Here is a 22,876-nt window from a genome sequence, read left to right as displayed (position 1 = left end):
TAGACTATCTAGGTGCAAAGTGAGATCAACTCTGTAAAAGTGTTTTAGAAAGCTGGGAGGGGAAAAGAGAGAAATGGAAAAGAAGGAAGATAAAGTACAAAGACAAAAGGTTGTACAAATGAAGAATGATAAGACATGTGAGATTTTCTGTACACCCAAATATTCACAGTTGTTGTTTGTCATTTGTGTAGTTACAGTGATTTTTTTAAAGTTTAATTTTAGGGTCTATGGCCATGCTATCCTGAACAAGCTCGATCCCATCTGATCTCGGAAGCTAAACAGGATTGGGCCTGGTTAGTACTTGGATGGGAGACCACCTAGGAAGACCAGGTGCTGTAGGCATAAAAATAAATAAAAATAATAAGGGATTATAAACTGACATGGTCCTTGCAATCTGTAAGGTCAACCAAGTTTTGCTTCACCTAAAAAAAAAATAAATAAATAAATAAAGTTTAATTTTAAATTAAAATTAATTAAATTAGACAAAATTGCACATATTATCCAAAATTTATATAGTGCAACCTAGGGCATATTCTGAACCATAATTATGTTTATAACAGAAGATAACTACAATAAAAGGTAGCGAAGAACAATCTTTCTCATAAATTAATATGCAAAAATATTAAGTAACAGTTAAGAGAATGAAACAGTATTTTAGAGTATCAATTTTGTAAGACTAAGCAGAATCTAATTCATGGAGCAAAGCATTGTGTTAATATGAAAAACCCTAGTCCACATTATTATAGATCCAAAATGGAAGCATCACAAAAACAAACCAAAAATTAAGAGCATTGGCTTTATTAAAATTTCTAAATATTATGACTTTCTGATCTATATAATATAAATTTTAATTATATATAATATACAGGATTTCTTAAGTAGTTAAGGCTGTCTAACTATCCTCGTAGGTTTTTTGGCCTATCAAGTTTATTAGTTATGGTATTTTTTCTGTTATGTAGACTATATCCTCTGGAATAATATCGGGTGTAATAAAGGCTTTATTTTTAACAGAAGTGAAATATATAGTATTTTAACCTTTAGGTTGTTAGTTACTATTTTTAAAATAGATAGCATTACAATAAAGAAATTTTTCTCTGTCACTTTTGCACAAAAATACTAGTAGCTTTTTTTATTGACTCAAATACCTATTTCACATGTTAAGATGATTATATAAATTTACTAGTTTTTTTACATATTGATGTAATAAATTGTGTCTGTAGATTTCTCAACAATAATAGGAATAACCATACTGATAATAAAGAGCCATTCTTTCTTTTTTGTTTAGTTTAAACTCTATATACAGTGTATTATTCTTTAATATACTGCTTTATTACTTTCAGAAATATAGTTGGACTTGTTAGAACATTTAGTGTCTTTGTTATGCTGTTTTAAGATGAGGCTGACTTTCCTTTTGTGAGACTTTAGTTGGGTAATTTCTCTTTTTATCTTTGCCTTTGCTTATGGAGCGCTCTCTCAGGCATTTCTGCAGCATGGCTGCCCATCCATCCTGTTACTCTACATCCAGGAAACTGCAGGCTCTTCCTTCCTTGGAGTTCGAAGCGCTGGTCAGCTTTAGAGGGGAAAACATATGGAGTTAATCCAAGGATGCGTTTATCACTCTAACAACTACTAGATACTTTCTGTAAATAGACAAATCTTTCTTTAAGGAGCTCTTGGCAATTTTTTTTTTTTATTTTCATCATGTTCATGATATTATTTAACTAAAACTCATTGAGAAGACAATAACTCTGCAACACTGTTAAGATTTTTTTATGTTTATAGGCCAACTTTTATGCTTTCTGAAGTTTTGACTATTTTTAAATATACTAATTTTTATAGTGAGGATGCCTTCCAAATAGCTAATATAATTGCTACTTTAATTATAAAAGCACATAAATTAACTAACTACAAAATAAATAGTTATAAAATGTATGCCTTAGACAAAGGGAACAAATTATTAATGCTAGAGGAAAATTATGCAACTATGATGAAAAGGTAGAGAATAATTTTAAATTGTCTCCCTATTTTATTTTACCCATCCTCTTCCTTATAAAAAAAACACACCCATACTCACAAACACTGTTTTTCTCACTACACATAATTTAATCTTCTGAGGCTGAAGCGACTGAGGAAAAACTTGCAAAAACAATTATTAAACCCAATTCAAGTTGATGATTATGAGCATGAGTTCCCCTCAATGCCTCCAGGCAGATACGTTGTAAGTCCCTAGGCCACTCACACTTTTATGCTCTCTTCCCCTTTAGTTGACTACTGTTTCTCATCCTTTTTTTCTGTCTTTCAGTCTCAGCATCTCCTCTTCCATCCTCATTCCCAGAAGATGGCCCTTGCTTTTTTCTTTTCTTTTACTTAAACATATTGTAAGCCAGGATAAGAGAAATCAAGATTCCTCTCTTGCCATCTACTCATCTGTCACATTTCCTCAGCTATCGTCTTTCACATGGATTCCTGCAAAGTTCTCCCTACCTCCTACATCCTCTGTCTTGTCTTCTGAAGTTGGCAAATGGATCAAGTAAGACATAGTTACTTTAGGCATGCCAGCTGGTATATTAGAGGACTAACCTAGTTACTATCTCAGAACAGACTCCCTAGAGGGCATAGCTCACTTGGAGGCTCAGTTTTATGATAAAGCACGGTAAGAACTACTGGGGTTGTGGCTCACAGAAAGTCCAAGAAGGACTGAGTCGTCACTCCAAACAAGAGAAGAGGAGAATGGATGCCCCTTTGGTGAGACAAAAGAAGCAAGCATACACACAGATTGTCACTCTAAGACTCTGTCCTTGGGAGTCTCATTTGGATCCTTAACTCTTCAGTGAGATTTTGACAGTTTTTAATCAATGGCTCAGCACCTATTCAAGTTCCAGATATGTCCAGGCTTCTAATATTTTGACACTTGAGCATGTGCCAAGCCTATATGTCTTCCCAAGCTATCCAGAATCCATAAATCAAAATCCTAATTTATACATACTGTGTAGCAGATAGAAAAAATGTACTTCCTGTTTTTATATACCAAATTTCCAAGCCAGCTGAAAACGTAAGTCTTCTCCTGAAGCAAGGAAATGGGTATGTTGGGAAAGAAAACACATTTTATTATAACTGGTTTTAACTAAGAAAATTTATTCTTAAAATAGTAACTCATCTGAAGAGTGTGGAAGGGAAGTGAAGGGAAGGGAAATAAAAATACAACCAAAAACAGAAGATAAAAAGACTAGAATTTTGTTGGCCATCTTGCCCAGAAAGGAGTATTTCTGTATCAGAGGTAGCTATAATGGAGATTCAAAACTTAGACATTTAAATACACTTTATAAATGCTCGGTTCTTTAGAATTGTAAGAACATTACAGCTACATGAAAGATAATATTTCATCATCATCTTATATGTCAAATTCCTTTGAACAATTTACAGTGTTCAAAAAGTATATTGACAGATCAGCAAAAATGAAAGGGCATTTTCATCACGTTGAGAAATGGTGATCAAAGGAAATGTGCCAACCAATTAAAACATGATCAATGCTTCTATTTCCTTTCTTTTCTGTGGCTAAAAAGATTTAAGTTATTATTTTTTCAAAGCTGGCCTCATCTTGATAGTGTCATATAAAAAAGCAATTTGAATCACAAGAGTTTAAATATACTATGTGGTGAATTACGTTGATACAATTTTATGAAGGCAGTATTAATCATGTTTGAAATTCATGGCAGTCTGTTTAGTAGTTGGTTCAGTTTAGAGCAAAGCAATTGGCATCAGTAGGCTTAAATGCTTTTGTAGAAAGAGATGTAAAAACAAAATTCGGATGAGTTACTCCAAACTCAGCACATAAAAAAAAATTTCTGCTCTTAATTTAAAAGTAATATTGTATTTTTCTCTAGTTCATTTGTCTCTACATTTAGTTCTATATTTGTAACAGTGCTGATTTCTTGAGGATTGTTTCCGAGAGTTCACTTTGCACACGTGTGTCTATAGCTCCTTGAATTTTCCAGTTTTTCAGTCCCATGAGCATGAATATATGTTTTGATAAACATATACAAGTGAATTTTTTTGCCCCTCTCTTGAAATTACTTCATGAAGTTCAAAAAGTTAGATAATAATTTTTGTTGAAGGCATACCTATATTCCTTCCTTCGCTGTGAATTATACATCTGCCCCACCTTTAAAAAGTTTAAAAACCACTACTGATCAAAGGAAGCAATAAACTTGGTGGCAGAGTCCACATATGAAACATGATCAGTTCTGTGTTTTGCATCTTTGCTCACAGTGATAAAATAGGAAAAAATTGATCTTGGGGAGAAAGGCTACTATTTCAGTTTTCTGTATAACCACTAAATTCATTGTACTTCAAAAATGATAAATGCCTTACCAAGCAAAAATGCATTTAATTTGCTTACATATTATCAGAGAATAGAGAATAGCAAGACAAAGATCAAATAGCTATTTGAATTAGTGAATATATTTTAGCATCGTTAAAGCTCAGTATGGAAGTGCTGTATAGTTATACCACATACAAGCTATAGTTGCAGACTTGTGACTATTTTGTAGAATTATTTTACCATGAAATGCGTAATTTGCAAATAAAGATGGAGTGAGAAAGAAACTGAAGACATCATCCATGCCAATGACTTATTTTGTAAGAGAAAAAAAAGAAAGAAAGAAATAGTTTACCCAGCATCTCTTGGGATTGCCATAACTGAACCAGGGTTAAAACTAAGGTCTCCCAACTCAGTTTCATTCAAATTTTATTCAAGCTAGTCTTTATTTATTTCTGGATGATTTCTGCTATGTCTTTTCTACAGAATAGGAAGCAAAAAAATCAGATATGTACGTATCGTTTAAATGTCACTAGCATACACATTTGGACAGTCACTGTCCACAGATATTATCTTGGAAAAAAAACACACAAATATTTTCTTCTCCAATACTGCGACTTGTTCTCTTTAGAACCTTAGTATCATTTGTATGCATGTGCACATAATATTTCCATATTTCAAGTAGTATTTTAAGTACATAATTATATAACATATATAGTTTTACCCTATACATTAAACTTTAATTACTAAAAATATCATAGCCAAAGTAACGGAAATTAGAAAAAAAAAAAAGACTCAATTTAAATAACAAAACAAAAGTTTTAAGAACATAATTATTTTTTAAAAGTACCTTAATGAAGAAATTTTACCTTATTACTTTTTTGGAATGAGAAAATGTCATCATGCTTTGGATTTCATGTGAAGATATTAGCTATTCCAAAATGCTAAGAATATATTTTGTAACTTGGAAAAATGTTTCTACAAGAAGTAGATGTTACAGGCCTAGCAGAGGTGGGTATCCTCAGTCTATATAAGTGTGTATAGACACATGTAAAGATGCAAGATACAACAATGTTACTTGTAAGTTTAATAAAATAAAAACAATAATTCAATTGATTTTGAGCCAGCAACAGTATTTAGCTCTCAGACCATATAAAAAGAGGTCATAGTTTGCTGACACTTGGTCTAATATAGTACCTTCTAATAGAAATATGATGTGAACCATGGAGTTTACATTTTAAATTTCTAGTAGTTCATTAGTAGTTGATTTTATGTTTTCCTCAATTGGAAAAATCCAAAATATTATATCAAACTGTAATCAATAAAAAAAATTAATGAGATATTTCATATTTTTTATTTTAAGTTTTTATGGCCCAGTGTATGTTTTTCATTACTATTGTCTTAATTTTAACTGTGTGCATTTTGAGCGCCCCTTTGCTATATGGTTAGTGACTACTGTACCGAACACCATAGGTCTAATCAGTTGAAACATAGTGTGTCCAAAATAGAGCTCTTGATTTTTCCTTATGAATTTTATTCTCTCAGTCTCCCCCAACTCTGTTAAGTGTGATTTTCCCTGTTATTTAAGCCCCAATACTAGAATATATTCTTTCTCTTTCCTTTCATATTAATCACCAAGTCCTGCTGGTTCTGCCTCCAAATAGAAATCCAGACTCGTTTTGCCTCTGTGCATTTCCCAGGCTCTATTCCAGGCCACTGCTACCACTCGCCTAGACCATTACAATGGCCGAACTTCTAATTCTCTTAGCTTTAGTCTTTTACCACTGTCATACTTCAGTCATACCATTGTTATTTAAATCTACATTTTACCATGTCACTTGCCTTTAAACTTGAAAATAGCTCCCATTGCTCTTAATAGCCAACATCCTTGTTATGACATACACAGTTATATAACATGAATTTCTCTCTGTAACTTGGTCCATGCCATAAACTAAAAAGACACTCAGAGGATTATTGTGAGTATAAATTAATTTAATGAACATTGATAAATTTTTTTCAATTTCTTTTAGTGTGCATTAATGTAAGTTATTATTTATCTATGAACGAGGGACCTGTCTTACTTCTGGATTTCTGCTGAGAGCAGATCCAAGAAATGGAAAACCAACAAGAACATGGAATAATAATAACCAGTTGTATTTTCTGAGAGTGGAAGCAATTGAGGAAAATTTTTAATACATTATTTAATGATATTGGCTAAATAAAAATTGCTTGTAGATTATTTACAGAACTATATATTTTTCTTAATTGTGATGATGCTCCTTCAGCCACAGAGACAATGTGAGTAGATGGAATCCAAATACATTTTTTCCCCTAAACTTTAGAATAGTATTTTTGACAGGAAAGGAAGAAGTAAGTGAAATTACTTGAAACTGTATGTTCCACTTTATTGGATAACTTAGAGCAGTTTTAAAAATAATAGTTTAGAGTATCATAAATCATATAAAAATTATTATGTGTGTGACAATTTAGAAGCAGTTTAATATCGACTTACATAAATATAAAAATTTAAGCAATGAAGTCTATGTGTCACTCAAAAGAACTATAAAGGATATAACGGGGTATTTTACTAATTTAAGGTTTTTTAAAATCTCAGATTTAGGTCAAAGGCTAAATTTATCACTATGTTACTTATCTAATTTATGTAGCCTTGTTAAATCAGAGTTTTCTGAATCTCAATTACAAAACTTGAAAAAGCCAATTAATAACAACAAGCCTAATCAAAGTCCTTGTTCCACAAACATAATATACACACTGCAAAGAACACGTGGCCTTTGGTTAACCTTTTTCTAAATTTGTGGAAGTTCTTGTGCAGAACTATTTTACTATGATTTAATTTTAAGAAGGCATCAAAATATATTTCAAATTATTTATGTAATAGAACTTTAAAAATGAGACCAGTTCTTGAGATATTATGTGGAATGAATTATGGTATATTATAGACTACTTTTACATCATGGGAAAATTAAATTACAATATAAAATTAATTATCCCATTGCCTCAAATGACAGAATTTTCCTCTTTCTCATGGCTAAATAATATTCCATTTTGTACATGTGTGTATGTATGTGTGTGTGTCCATATATATACACATATATATGCCATATCTTCTTCATCCATACAACCATTGATTGAAGCAGCTCATTTGCATATCTTGGCTACTATGAAAAAAGCTACGAGACTATAAATATCTCTTTGATATTCTGTTTTGATTTCCTTTGCATATATACCCAAAGTAGGATTGGTAGAGCATGTGATACTTGGAGCCTAATAACTTAAAATTACACTGAAAATTATTTTTTAAATATTTTAAAAACCGGAAAGATCTCAATGATATAACATAACAATAAAAAAATTATTCAAGAAAAGCTACTAAAATCCAATAAGCATCATGGTGGTATGTAGTATATGAACTGAGATTTGCTTCCTCCCTATTCTCTTCAACTCAGTGAGATGGAAACTCAAGTCTAGACCAGTTTAACCAAGAACAAAGTGCTCCTTCTGTTGCCAGATCCCAGTTGAAGGGTTATATCCCCAAGAGGGGCATTATGTTAGCATTTCTCATCTTCTCCCAAATTATCTCTTCTGAGACTAATGTCTAGGTAAGTGTAGCCAAAATTCAAGATCTTCCTCTTCTGCCTAGCCACCACTAATGGGACAGAGGCTATACCTTGCATGTAACATTGCTGAAAATAATGGGGCTCCAATCCTTTGCTCCAGCTTATAAGTCAGCGGTTCCATTATAGGAGAGGTAAATCAAGACCTGAGCCTACTCCTCCACTCTACCAAAAGCTTATTCCTAAAGCACATGTGTCTCTCAGAGACAAGTATGCCATCAGCTCCATGTCCAGCTGCAGAGGAGTGGTTCATAGATTTCACCTTTTAAAAAAGTAGACTGTTAAACAAATAGCCATTAATCTCACCTCAAATGAACTGACTTTACTTCCAACAGAGTGTGGAAAAATTCAACCCTCAGAGTATTTTTAAAAACACTTGAGTTTATGGTGAAAAAAATTAGGAAGTGATTGGCAAATTTATTAGACATATAGATTAAACTGCAGGCATGCTGGTTTTCCCTAGAGACTCAGGAAAGGAGAAAGCAAAGAGAAACCTGCTTATAGTCAAAATAACTCTCAATGATTAACCTCAGAACTATCACTTTGAAGGAGCCAAAACTGCATTGGTTTAGTCTGTAGAACAATTTATACTTCAAAACTTTGTTAAAACCAATAGGTCAATCAACTCGCAATGAGTAGAACTTAAATGTTGATTAAATTTTCCAGATGGAAACAAATGACCAAAATCAAGATAAGAAGTAGACAGTCTGAAGAGAATCACAGTGAGAAGGTGGAATCAGCTATCGAGAAGCTACCTGTAAAGGAAAGCACCACCCAATGATGTCACCAATGATTTTACCAAAATTTAAAGAATACGTTACTCACAGACTCTTCTGCAAAATAGGAGAGCACAACTCCCAACAGTATCTCAAAGAGATATCTGTACAATATTCATTGCAGCTTTATTCACAATAGTCAAGATATGGAAACAACCTAAGCGTTAATGAATGAGTAGATCAAGAACATATTACACACAAAAACACACACACACACACACACACACAGAGGAATACTATTCAGCCATAAAAAGAGACATTCTGTCATTTGTGAGAACATGGATGGACTTGAGGACATTATTCTAAGTGAAATAAGTGAGCCACACACAAAAAATACCATATAATTTCACTTCTATGAAAAATAAAAACATCAAACTCAGAGAATAGAATGGTGTTTGCTTAGAACTGTGGGGTAGGAAAAAGGGAGAGGTGTTCATCAAAGGCTACAAACCTTCAGTTATAAAGTGAATAATATTGTGGCTATTTAATGAGTGAAATTAATAATATAGTATACTTGAAATTTGCAGAGAGAGTAAATTTTAAGTGTTTTTAAAACACACACACACACACACACACACTTTAATTAATGCAAGGTGAAGGATGTGTTAATTAGCTTGATTATGGTAGTCATTTCACAATGTATACATTTATCAAACCATCACATTTTACAGTTTAAATATATACAATTTTTGTCAGTTACAGGATATCTCAGTAAATCTGGAAAAAACATAATGAAGAAAGTAATTAGAACACAGGCTTTAAAATTTACTGTTTAATTTCAAAATTTATATATCTCGATTTTTATTCAAAAATCTAATATGTACTTTAATGAAAACTTCATACTGAAAAAGGTATGGAGGAACTTTAAATGCAATTGATAAGTTAAAGAAGCCAATCTGAAAAGGCTATCTATTATGTGATTTAAAGTATATGATATTCTGAAAAAGGACAAATTATAGGATAGTAAAAATATCATTGGCTGCCTGCCAAATATTTAGAGAGATGGAGAAAGGGTGGGATGAATATATGGAGCATAGGAGAATTTTAGGGTAGTGAAATTATTCTCTATTATAATGGAAATTTCATGACATTATGCATTTGTCAATGTCCATAGGTCTGCACAACAGAAGGAGTGAACCCTAATGTAAACCATGGGCTTTAGTTAATAATAATGCATCAATATTGGTTCATCAATTGCACAAAATGTACCACAGTAAGTAGTGCACAATCCTAATAATAAGAAAATTGTACATTGGGGTATGAGGTAGAGAGGGTATATGAGAATTCTCTGTACTTTATGCAAAATTTCTCTGTAAACTTAAAACCACTCTAAAAATACATTCTATTAAAGCTTGAAAAAAGTACATATTATAAAAAATCCAAGAGATGAGAAAGTAATCAAGCAGGATTCCCAAAGAGCCTTAAGGCCCTAAGGCCTTATCTGATCTTTTCATTTATCTTTTAACTTCATCTTTGTCTTGAAGATATCTACAAAATATTAGTAAAAATGTAATTATAATAATGTATAAAGATAATAGTTAAGTACATTTTCCAAGATTATAAAAGCCTTATCTTTGGCTTTTTACCATTTTTCATGACCAAAGTCACTGCTAATAGGAAGACGATTCTAACAAACGTATTTATATATGATTTTATCATTTTAGTGAGTGGAAGTGGGGTATATAATGAAGAAAAATCTAAGATTAACATTTCACTACATTTTCTATGTAATCACTAAATTTTTTAAAAATAGTATATTGACAGTAGTACACAATCAAAAAATTTCTACACTCAGTTGGGTAGTGCTTGCTGAGGAAATTAAGTAGATCAACTTAACATGTAACTTTTCAATAACTTGCAATGTTATGATATAAACAACTTTTAATATATGCTTTTCTTTTATGGCTTGTAAACTTGCTAAATGTAATGCCATATATTCTCTTGTTACTATCTAATAATCTGCCAGTTAAGGGTATGAACATTTCATTCAGATCAACAGTTTCCATGCAGTCTGCATATATTGTGTATGATTTTATTTTCCTTGCAGAAGAAGTACTCTTAAACACAATTACTCTCTTTGTAAAAGATATGCTATACTAGCATTTTATGATACAGAAGTTTAAAGCAATCCTATAGGAAACAATGATTCTAAGAAACATAATATAGATACATTTATTGAAATAATGAAATGAAAATTCCACTAAGTTGCTGTCTATTCCTTTAAAATACTTACAGGAAGTTTTCCCCTCCCTCTTGAATTTCTCTGATGACCTTGAAAACAAATAGTCCTGACCATATAAATACTTTATCATTATCAGAATGATGTGCTAATTAGCATTGTCCATATTCATGTTTCTTCCAGCTTCCTACCTTAAGCATTACTTCTCCCACTGATACGTGGTCTTCTCATTTCCTAATGGATTTGGGACCCTGGCTAACAACTACCCCCTTTTGTTTAAAACTGTGTGATTGTGCAAACCTAAGTATACTTCTCAGAAGATACAGTTTTTCGAATCCCAACCTAACCATTCAGTTCCCCTATTCTGTTCATAAATTAAATGATCAGAATAAAAGTGTGCCCAGCTATTACTGTAGGAAACATCAGCAAAATGATGCTGGGAATCGTATGCTTCATGGCAGCATGTTTGAATGCATCTCACAGTCAGTGTAATTGAATTTTACTGTCTGCAGTTTACTGCCCATTTTTAAATTATATAGATCCATTACCCCCAAAAGTATTTCCAACTTTAACTGTACCATATCCTTATTAAAACTCATAATTGTGTGCTCATTATACTATATTCTTGAATGTTTATTATTGTAGTCAGTGTAATATCTGGATCTGCAGCTTGTCACATTCTATTTACTGTTGGCAGGACCACATATCACTCAGCTTAAAGTGTTTAGTTTCCATTGTATATTTACCACTATGGTAATCTTTAGTCTTGCATGTGAGTATTCTTAATTACATATTAATTTTGAATTCCTTCTTAAACAATTTTCTTTGCAAACTCTTGGTTTTCAAATGGGGAAAATCTCATCTTTATAAATTTTGATCTCATTGAAAAGTTACTCAAAAATAAAATATGAATCTTACCCTTAGAAGTTAAAACTATTAAAACTATTTTAAGGAAGCTTTGTATAGAAAGAAATGCAAAGCAGTTATGCTAGAAGTTCATGTTTCAAAAAGAAGTTGATTAAAGAAATATGTCCCTGAGTTAAGAAAATTTTCTTATGAATTTTCTAACATCTATAGTACTTCTTATTTAATGCTTTAGGCAGTATATATGAATTCATAAGTAATTATCAGAACAATCTTTAAAAAAATCTCAGCAAATACATTGCTAATTTGAAAACTTGTGTCAATGTTATATGTGGAGATAAGAATTCTGGTTCTAGAGCCAGAATAAGCAGACCTGCATCTCAATGCTGTAATTTTTCTACCCACGTGCCTTAAGGTACATCACATGATTTTTCTGGTCCTTGGTATCCTGAGTTCTAAAATGAGAGAAATAATAGAACTGTCTTATCGAATGCCCATGATGTCCTGCCTGGCTCTCCTGGAGCGTATTTCTTAGTTTTGTGGATGTGCTTGTCTCCTATTTGCTGGAGTGCTTGAATACTTTCCTAAGTGGCATATGCTTGAACATCTTCCTAAGGAATAACCTCAGGAAATTGAGGCTACCTAGAATGAGATGCCTGGGCATTATACATGGCCTCCCTTTCTCTTCCTCTCACTTTAAAACTCCCTACCCTGGGATCATAGGCAATTATTGGATTACCCTCCAGAATGCCTCCTGAGATGAGGTTCAATTAGACCCCTCCGGAATCTGCATTCTTGCTTAAACATAACTCTTTTCTCTTCCCTATCTTGCTTTTCTCATGCCCTTACAGGTTATACAGACAGGTTATAAAGCACACACTCATAAATGTTCTCAGGCCTTGCTTCTGGGCAACCCAACCTAACTTACCTATCTTTTTGAGTTATTAACATTAACCAAATTCATTTAAACCTCTAGAACCACATTTGACACATTGTAAACACTCAATAAATGTTAACTATTATTTTAATTATTGATATTACTTGAAGAAAAGAGAATCATATGTGATTTAAAGGTTATTTTAATTTGACCTATAGAAGATCATGAAGTGGAAAATTACATATATATATGCAACTCCAGTGAAATGATTAATCTGTCAGTGTATCATCACTTTATTAAATGGCCAATTTCAAAATGCATATTGGTCAATAGGTACATATAACTTTTCTTTAAGGTTAGAGTAAGCTGGTGCAAAAAAATCCTGCAAGGGAAAAATATCTAGTAGGTCATTGTATGCAAACAGTGTTATAAGACTAAGGAAGTAATTCCGTTTTAAGAATACATTGATAAGTGGATGTCTGTCTGTCCATATTAATTAGTTTATAATTCTTGACTGTTCTACCACCATAAAAATGTGAACAAACAAAATTAAAGATATCTCTTTATAGCCATATAATAGATAATAGAGAGAAAATAGATGGAAAAGCAGGGTGGTAAACTTTTGTTTTTATTTTATTTTATTTTATTTTTAATACCAAGATAAACTAAAAAGAAAGACATGGAGGATGACGAGTTAGTAACTTAATATTTTGGGGAAAACTCATTACCGAAGTTTCAAGCATTATTATCCATCAGATTATCGTCGTCATTTTGTCAAGATGTTATAAGTTTTAATGCCAAAACTGACTTATTGTGTTTCATGGTTTGCAAAAGGGCACATGGAAGTCTGAAATTAGTCAGTTTCAGCACTGCCTAAGTTCATAATTAAATATATGGTTTTATTTTATTTTAGTTAAATAGCAAAGTCATACTCTCAGTGTGAAAATAACTATTATTAAATCAATTTTATTTCTGCAAGTAATTTAATTTGTGATATATTTTAAGGGCAAACTTTTAATAAATTGTTTATTATTTCATAGAAATCATAATTGATGAAAATAACAGCATTTAACTGCATTAATAACTATTCATTTCCCCAAAACAGTCATTACACACAAAATAAAGTTGATAATAACATGGTATTCCACTATTTAGAGATAAATATTATTTTTTTGTTGGATATTATTCTAGCAATTTCAAGTGCATGTATAAATTTTTAAAAGTGATATCTTACGTACTACTTGTAATGATGCACTGTTACAAGTAGTATTTATTGTATAAATAATATGAACAGCCTTATATCTCATATATTATCTATGAAGTTAATAAAATGATTATATAATATTGCATTGTATAAATTCCTAGATTAACTAACTTTTTATTAATGTATAGATAATCTGACTTCTCCTAATTGTCAACATCCTGCCAATGCAGATTATTGTACCAGCATCTTTGCATCTATTCAAGATTATTTGCTCAGCATAAATTCCTCTTGAAAGTTTGTGATGATATATATATACTCCTTCAGATATATTTGAGTGTCCATTTCATTGCAACTATAGTCTTACTTGGTTATTTTTAATCATTGACAAATGTCCACACAAAAATTTCAATTGTGAGTAAAACTGAATGTTTTTTCATTCATTTATTAACATTTAAATATATCATATTCACATTTTATCTATGCTCCTATAGCAATTTTTATAATTCTCTTGTCATTTATAAGATCTCTTTTTTATTTTTATATATGCTTCAGGCTTCTTCATTTTACTTTTGCATTTTTATGGTATTTCTAGTTGTTATAAAATATATTAGATATTCATATCCATCACTTTTAATCATTTATTGCATGTTTTCTATGACATTTCTATGAAATGTTTACAAGACTTATTGTCATTGGTTTTAAAATGGATATGACAAGGGCAGAGATGTGGAAAAGGGCAGGGAATGAGAGATCACACAGAGTCAGCTATGACAAAGAGCAGAGACTGTGTTTGAATGGGCCAGGCTCAGGGAGGGTCCCCAGTGCTCCGACTTGGACAGTAGCAACAGGAGTAGGGACACTTGTTCCATAACAATCATCCTCATAAATGTTGGTATTTTTCAGCTTCAGAAAAGCATCTTTGATATATAGCTTCATTATTAGCAGGAAACAATATGGAGAGCTTGGAAATATCAGAAGTGAGGAAACTTTGGGAAATGTTCTTAACTTCTGGATAAGATGGCCATGTGAAATACTGAGTTTGTGACTGTATTGAAGGACATTATTTCCTGTTTTAAAAATGACATTCTTGATCTTATTTAGCTACATATATTACAATATTGTTTTTGGGCACAAGTTATATTTTCGCTTGAATACAACTGCTGTTTCTTTTCCTAGTGTGTTATTTATTTTAGCCTTTCTAAGTTGTTGCTTTTTAGTTTGGGTGATTCAACTTTGATCAAGTTTGTGTTTTCAAGTTGACAATTAACTTATATCTATAGTTACAAATATTTTATTTTATTATGCTATCTACTCTTTTTTAAATGTTTGAACTATTTTATAGGATGGATGATAATTTCAGGTGACATTAAAAATATTTAATAAGTGCCTACAAGGATTTTTACAAATAATTTTTTCATTTTAGAGAAGTTTTAGACATACGGAAAAGTTGTAAAGATAATACAAAGAGATCTCTACATCCCACATCCTATTTCTCCTACTGTTAACATTTTACATTAATATGATAGATTTATCACAATTAGTAAATCCATATTGATATGTTATTATTAACTAAAGTCTATATACTATTTAGATTTTCTCAGTTTGTAATATCTTTGTTTTTTTGCTCCAAGATCCTATCCAGGACACATTACATTTATCAGTCAGGTCTCTGTAGGATCATCTTGGCTGTGAGTTTCTCAAACTTTTCTTATTTTTGACTGTGGCTGGTTTTGAGGACTGTTAGCCAGATATTTTGAACAATGTCTTGTAATTGAGATTTTTCTGTTTTTCTCATGATTAGACTGGGGATATTTGTTTTGGAGAGGAAGCCAACAGTGGTAAATTGCCATTTTCATTATATAATATCAGGAGTACAGAATATCAATAAAACTAATGACTATTAATACTCACCTTGGTTATGTATCTGTAAGTAGTGTTTGTAATATATCTATTGTAAATTATTCTTTTTTTTCCTTTCTCACCATATTCTACTTTTATGAAAGAAGTCAGTATGTGTAGCCTATACTTTAAAAGTGGAGAGTTGTGCTGCCCCTCTTTGGGGTGATATAGCTACATAAATTATCTGAAATTCTTCTGCCTGGGAAATGTATATCTTATCCTTCATTTTACTTACTTATTCAATTATTTATACCACTATGGACTTAGTTATTTATCTTATATTTTGGGTTATAATTCAATAATATTTAATTTATTCTACTGGTTAAATTGTTCCAGCTTTGGCTATTAGGAGCTCTTTCAGTTAGTTCCTGTGTCACTTTCACATACTCACATTATTATATTGTTGTTGTTACTTCCTTAATTTCTAGCACTAAAAAGATGCTCAAGGTTTGTCTGTATATTCTCTACCATATCCCTAGAATCTACCATTTTTTATGGAGCCAATGGCATCAATAACCAAATATTTGGGTGTTAGATATCTTGTTATTCCTAGGGTGTCAATATTATATGTCCTCTCAGGTGACAGAGCATGAAAATGTGTGTATACTAAGCTATGTATATACAGATATCTATAAATTAATCCATTTATATCAAAATCAAGCTAAATGAGTTCATACTGATGTCTCCAACTCTAACCCATTGCCACTTTATCATTCTAGCTTTCTCTTTCTTGCCAGTCACCTCCAACAGTGAGAAACCTGGTTCCCACCATCCATTATCATTTTGCTTAGTTTTTTAAATTACTGTTTACATATATAGTGGTTTCCAAACTGTTAACTCATATCCCCATGGGAAAAAAATTGTTGTCAACTAGAGTATAATGCTTCTGTATAGTTCCTTTTGCCTCCAGTCATATAGTCTTCTCTTATTTCCAGAGAAGTAATTGAGCTCAGCACCTTTTCTCCTGTCTGCCATAATGAGGTAGGTTATTTCATGTATTTGTAACACAGTGAGTTCCTTTTGTCACAATCTGTATTCTTTTCTGGAATCCCATGACATCATAAATGATTTATAAAAATTTTCATACATTAATGTTCACTTTTTTCATACATTAATGTTCTTCTTTTTGTTTTGACAAATGCATAGTGTCATGTATCAACCCATTACAATATTATACAGAATAATTTCATGACCTTAAAAGTCCTCTGTGTTTACCTATTCAACACTTTCCCTTTCCCAAATGCCCAGCAAACACTGATTTGTTTACTTGTTCTGTAGTTTTGCCTTTTCCTGAATTCATTGTAAATATTAGTAGTATTATTAGTATGTATATGTACATATACACATATTTTTCTATATTTGTATACTCTTAAATATTTTAAATTTGTATTTTTATAATGTTTTCAGATAATGCTTATCATTTTTAAAGTATTTTCTAATTATATTTGTATTTTTTGAAACTCGAAAGATTTTACAAGAATTTTTTTACAGCTTTGATTAAATTTGCTCTCTGTTTGCTTTTGATTTGTTAAATTTTCTCTTTATCATTCTCAAAGAATGTAAAATTGATCCATAGGCACTGTTTGTCAAAGGAGAGTCAGGTGCCAAAGATCAATTTCTGTCCCCCATTGACACTTAATGCTACCTATATTTAGTTCTAATTGCTGTGACTTCAGCTATCAAATATTAGGCATTCATTTTCATGTCCCTTATCACCAAAAACAAGAATGGGGTGATAATTCTCACACAGTCAATCAGGTTGGTCGAACATTCAATCTGTTCCCTTGAAGAAAAGTTGTAAAAGTTTCTACCTGTGAGGCATATTTTACCCTGGTTTTCAGCATAGAAGCATATGTTTTCATATTCTTAAATTCCTTTGATAATTCCTGTGGAAATTTAGGAGACTGGGGTTCCTTAGCCTGTGGAATTATATTATCGTTTTCTGGAAACTCAAGTATGTTTTACTTTTCCTCAAGTATTGTTTATTAAAGAATAGATGGCTTATGATAGCCAAACAGTTTTTGATAAAGTATTATCAGGGGTATTACACAGAAATTTTATATGTCTACCATCTATTTTCACTCCCTTCCTTACTGCAAAAGGAAGATAGGATCTGTGATAAAGCCTAATATTTTACCTCATATTATTACTGTATGAAAATTTATAGAATGCATGTTTGTTTTTTAATAGAACACTGGGATGTACATAATTTGACATTTTTAATTTGCTTATGATTGAAATCATGGAGTAAATTATGAAATTCAGAGGTATTTAAAAGATAACTTAAAAATTAAAAGAGCTCCTTTTGAGAAAGAAAAGGATATGACATAGTTATAATATTTAATAATTTTACATGATCATTTTTAGCATTTTCACTTGAGGCTAAGAGACATTTGCATCACCAGTATTTTACAAATATGTTTCTTTAAGGGATAATATTCCCCAATCCCCAAACAGAAACTAGGGTAATAATTCACTGAGAAGCACTAATTGAACTCTTGAGTATAAAAATTCCATCTGTTTTTAAAGGACATTTGTGTGTTAGCAGCAGAGTATTTCTACTATGAAAATGTCTTAATTCTCAGAAAGGTATATAGAGCAAATCCTGAAAAGCTATTATTTAATTACCCAGAATTCTTTCAGAACTGATATTTCTAAAAAGCCTGTCTTTAAGGAGCTAATGATTAAAACGATAGTCCAGAAATGACTGTTTTAAGATATCATAAAAATAAAAAGCAATAAAATACATTTAGCACAATTTTAATTGCTAACTAAACTTACTTATCAATATTTAAACAAAAAAACACAAATATTTCACAGCATTCATATCAAAACTATTTCGTTGAAGAGAAGTCCTAGCTCTATAAATTTATGAATATTTGAGATATAACTACATTTGACCAGACTCTCTCTTTCTCTCTCTCTTCTTTCTTCTCTCTCTCTTTCTCTCTCTCTCTCCTTCTCCCTCTACCTCCCCCCTCTCTCCTTCTCACCCTTCCTCCCTCCCTCCCTTCTTCCTTCTCTCTCTCTTTCTCTCTCACATACACACATACACACACACATTTTATTTTTTAGAAAAAATTAGTTGTGGGTTGTTACTTACACTTACACTGTAAAGCCTCTGCTTTCTTCCCATATCTTCTATACTAACTTCTTTGCTCTGTGTTAACTTTTAGTAAAAATACCTAACATCAAACAAAAATGCAATACATATACACGTATATTTAACACATACACAGTTTTTACTACTTCACGTGATATCAAAGAAAACATGCAAAGAAATTCAACTTTCATGTTATATTTAAATTTCTCATAAATTCTTGACCTGACTTCTTTGAAAGGTCTGTCTGTATCTTTGTCTTTATAATGACTTTCATATTTGTAAGTTCCAAGTAAGTTAAAAGTATTCCAGAACTTTAACAAGTAAAACATAACCATCACTTTCATCATCAATAAAACTCTAACAGAGTGATCAAATTTGTTTTCTGGGGTAAAAGGGGTCAAATATGTGGTAATAGAAAGAAATCTAAGTATGAGAGGTGAACACACAATGTAAATATATATATATATTTATATATATATAAACTGCATATATATATATATATGCCTTACTGTTAAAATGTACAACTGAAACTTACCCGATTTCATTAACTGATGTCACTATAAAAAAAGTGATTAATTAATTAGAAAAAATGTTTTCAAACACTGTACATTTCTACTTTTTTTTTTACAAATGGAGTAGGGCAAATGAGCTTTCCAAATGAACCCCACTCTTCCTTGGTAGCCACCTCCACACCTTAATCATTCAAATTTAACAGCAATAATCAAGAATATAAAGTTGTAGAGGGATAGCAGTATCAGTACAAGGAACAGTGCTGGAGAGATTTTAAAGTATCACCCCCTAGTTATTTGACACTCTCTTTCTTTTGGCAATCTCAATGAAATCCGGTCAGACTTATGACTACGTGGACCATCATGGATTAAATGATGGTGTTTGGCTCCTGAGGCTGATGTAGTTTCTGCCTTGTTTAGTTTTAACACTTGTGATTAGGCCCTGAGCCAGTAAGACCAGCCTCAGTCCATCATGCTGTGAGGAAGCTAAGAGACAAAGATAAGCCACAGGTAACTCCAGTCAGCAGTCCTAGTGTTCCAGTCATTCAAGCTCCCATGCCAGCCATAGGGGTGAACGAGTGTTGAGGGATATTCCCATCCTTTTCATCTTCCCAGCTGAGGCTCCAGACACTGTGGAATACAGAAAATGCACCCTCCTGTTTCCTGTCCAAATTTATGTCTCCAGAAGCAGCGAGCATAACAAATTAGGCATTTTAAACTGCTAATTTTGATAAATTTGTTACACAGCAGTTGTAATTTTAACAAATGTTGTCTGCCCAAAGAACATTTTGAGAAAATTTTCCAAGATATTACAGGCTGGTTGAGAGAAGGGCATACTAACTCAAGGATGTAAAGAATTATAAGCAAAAATGGTCTCACAAAGAATTGTCCTAATACTAACTACATTAGAGTAACAGACAGAAGTTATAAATGAGGGGACAGAGGGGATGAGGTGCTTGTGCTGGAGTTTGGGAGAAACAATTTGTATTCAAATTAAGCTATTCTTGATTATACATTTTGTTGTGGGCACAGAGAAAAAGTGTTTCCAATTTGCTTTGTTTTGGTTTATCTTCCCAGTAACATAATACGCCCCGACTACAAGTGTCTATTAAGTTAGGATATGCTCCTTTGAGAAGCAGGCAAGTGTCCCAACTCACTGCACACTTCTAAACACCTAAGAAGTAGCAACCTGTGACCATGTTGGCTAGGTTCCCTTACACATCTGATAAGGGTATAGCTTGTGCTGCCCTTTCTAGAAGCGGCAGCCCGGAGAAGAGCATTGAGCATGGGAATTACATGGTTTATTTATATTTTTAAAATATAATCATGGCTGGTCAGTGCAGGATGGATTCGAGAAAAGCAAGAGTAGAATTGCAGTGGTTTCTTGGAATAGTTCAGGTGAGTGATGACAGTGCCTTAGACTACAGAGGTCACAGGGGACAGAGTCTCACTTTATCTTGAAAGAATTGTTGATGGATAGGGCCTGTGGTGGAGGTAGTAGAGAAGGCTCTTCTTTTTTAAAATTTAATTTTTACTTATTTCATTATTTATCACAGTTAACTTTTTTTTTACATTTGTTGTTTGAGTGTCTCTCTGTATCTGCATGTATGTGCACGTGTGTGTGTTGTCATTTATATCTTCACTTTTCTTACTTTTAAGGTGTTTATCTTTTTAATGAGTACTTTAACTTAATTAGGAGTATAATATTCTTCATAAGAAAATTAACTCTTTCACTTTAGTATATTTTGCCAATATTGTGACAACTTGTCATTCCTCTTTTACTTTTGTTTATGGTGTAATTAGACTGTTATTTCAGAGCTTAACATTTTTATTTGCAAGTATTTGGCTTTACAAAATGCACCACCCTAAGCATGTTTTTAAGTCTCTAATCCAAAGCTAAAGAAACAAACACCAATATAGACCTACTGAAATAATTATGTTCTTTATCCTCCCCAAATTTTAATAGGTTTTAAGCAAATAAATAGAGAATAAAGTCTCTAGGGAACAATTTATAACATAGGCTTTACTCAAAGCAAATCTGATTTCTGATTTCCCAAGAAATATTTGTACTAACAAGATTAAGTTGCTAAGAAGTTTATACCCCTACGGTTTTGTTTTTGCTCCCTGCCCCCCGCCAAAAAAAGCCTCTATGTATAACATCTATTAAGCTGTGTCAGATTCCTTCATTCTGTGAATCTTTGTTCTGTATATCTCTAAATAAAGAAAAATGCAATAAATATAAGTGATTCCCTTTTACATTCACATGGATTTGTAAGATATGAAGAAGGCCAAACTCACGTCTATAGCAGAGCGTTGGTCAACTCTGGATGCTGTACCAACAAAGACCACCATCTATACAGGGGGCAGACCACTTGTCCATATTTGCTTGTACATGCTTGAGTGACTTTTGCTTTCCTAGAATGGGTTCTAACTCAGTGACTAGCTCATTACACTGTCAAAAGATGTATCTTGAAGAGAATAGATGACTCTCATAGTAATGTTTTTAAATGAGTTATAAAAGTATTTGATTATTCAAAATTACACTAACTGTTAGTAAATGTCATTTGGGTGTTCAAAACATGTGATCAATTAAGAAATCACAGAGACCACAGATATTGGTAGCTAGCATAGATTCCTGCAACATTTGGTAAACCATTCACTCCTAAATAACCCATGTTTGAACTATGAGGGTCTACTGATACATGGATTTTTTTTCAATAAATAGTGTCAATGTATTTTCTTTTCCTTATGTATTTCTTAATAACATTTCCTTTAGCTTTTATTGTAAGAATAAAGTATATACTACACATAAAATATAAAATATATGTTAATGGACTATTATCAGTAAGGCTTATTAAAGCTTATGGCCACCAGGAGGCTAGTAGTAGTTAAGTTTTGTGGGAGTCAAAAGTTATACATGGAATTTCAGTTGCATGGGGGATCGGTGCTCCTAACTCCCATGATTTCAAGGGTCAACTGTAATTTTTAAAGCTATTATGAACAGAGTTTTAAAATATATTCAATTCATAAGAGCAAGGAGATGAAATTATCAAGAGTATAGTTATGTTTGTGTTTATAAGCGGAGATAAGATGCATATCTACAGATCCAAATATATATTTGTTTTCGAAAAAGAACAAAGAAAAAATTAAAAAACTAAGTCATATTTACTAAGTGGTATTTATTCTTTAAACAGAGGGAATAGAGGTTAAAGTACAAGGTAACTCAGGTTTTTAGGTTTTTGTTTTCTTTTTTAGGAATTACAGTATTCAAAACATTTTTACTATGTGTGCTACTTTATTTTTAGAAAAAAATAAGTCAATTTTCACACAATAATGGCATGTTTGAATTGCATGCTTGTTTGAGTTACACATCAGAAGTAATAATAATGCCAGCAGACAACCAATTTGTTGTAAGTTCATTTTCAATGCAGCGTTGCATAAAATAATGGCAATTTTAAAAGAAATCATAATGTTCTCTGCAAAAGGTCCACCTGACTCAGCACCTTCATGTT

General features: G+C 32.0%; 1 non-coding gene across 1 annotated transcript; it reads left to right on the top strand.

The window, feature by feature from the left end:
• Positions 1–223: 223 nt before the first annotated feature.
• Positions 224–342, top strand: LOC120594760 (5S ribosomal RNA). The gene has a single exon (XR_005650677.1). It is a non-coding gene; the product is annotated as a 5S ribosomal RNA (ribosomal RNA).
• The last annotated feature ends 22,534 nt before the right edge of the window (positions 343–22,876 follow it).

This window comes from Pteropus medius, unplaced genomic scaffold (assembly GCF_902729225.1).
Source record: "Pteropus medius unplaced genomic scaffold, Ma_sr-lr_union100, whole genome shotgun sequence".
NCBI classification, from domain to species: Eukaryota; Metazoa; Chordata; class Mammalia; order Chiroptera; family Pteropodidae; genus Pteropus; species Pteropus medius.
This window is presented reverse-complemented; position numbering and strand designations above follow the sequence as displayed.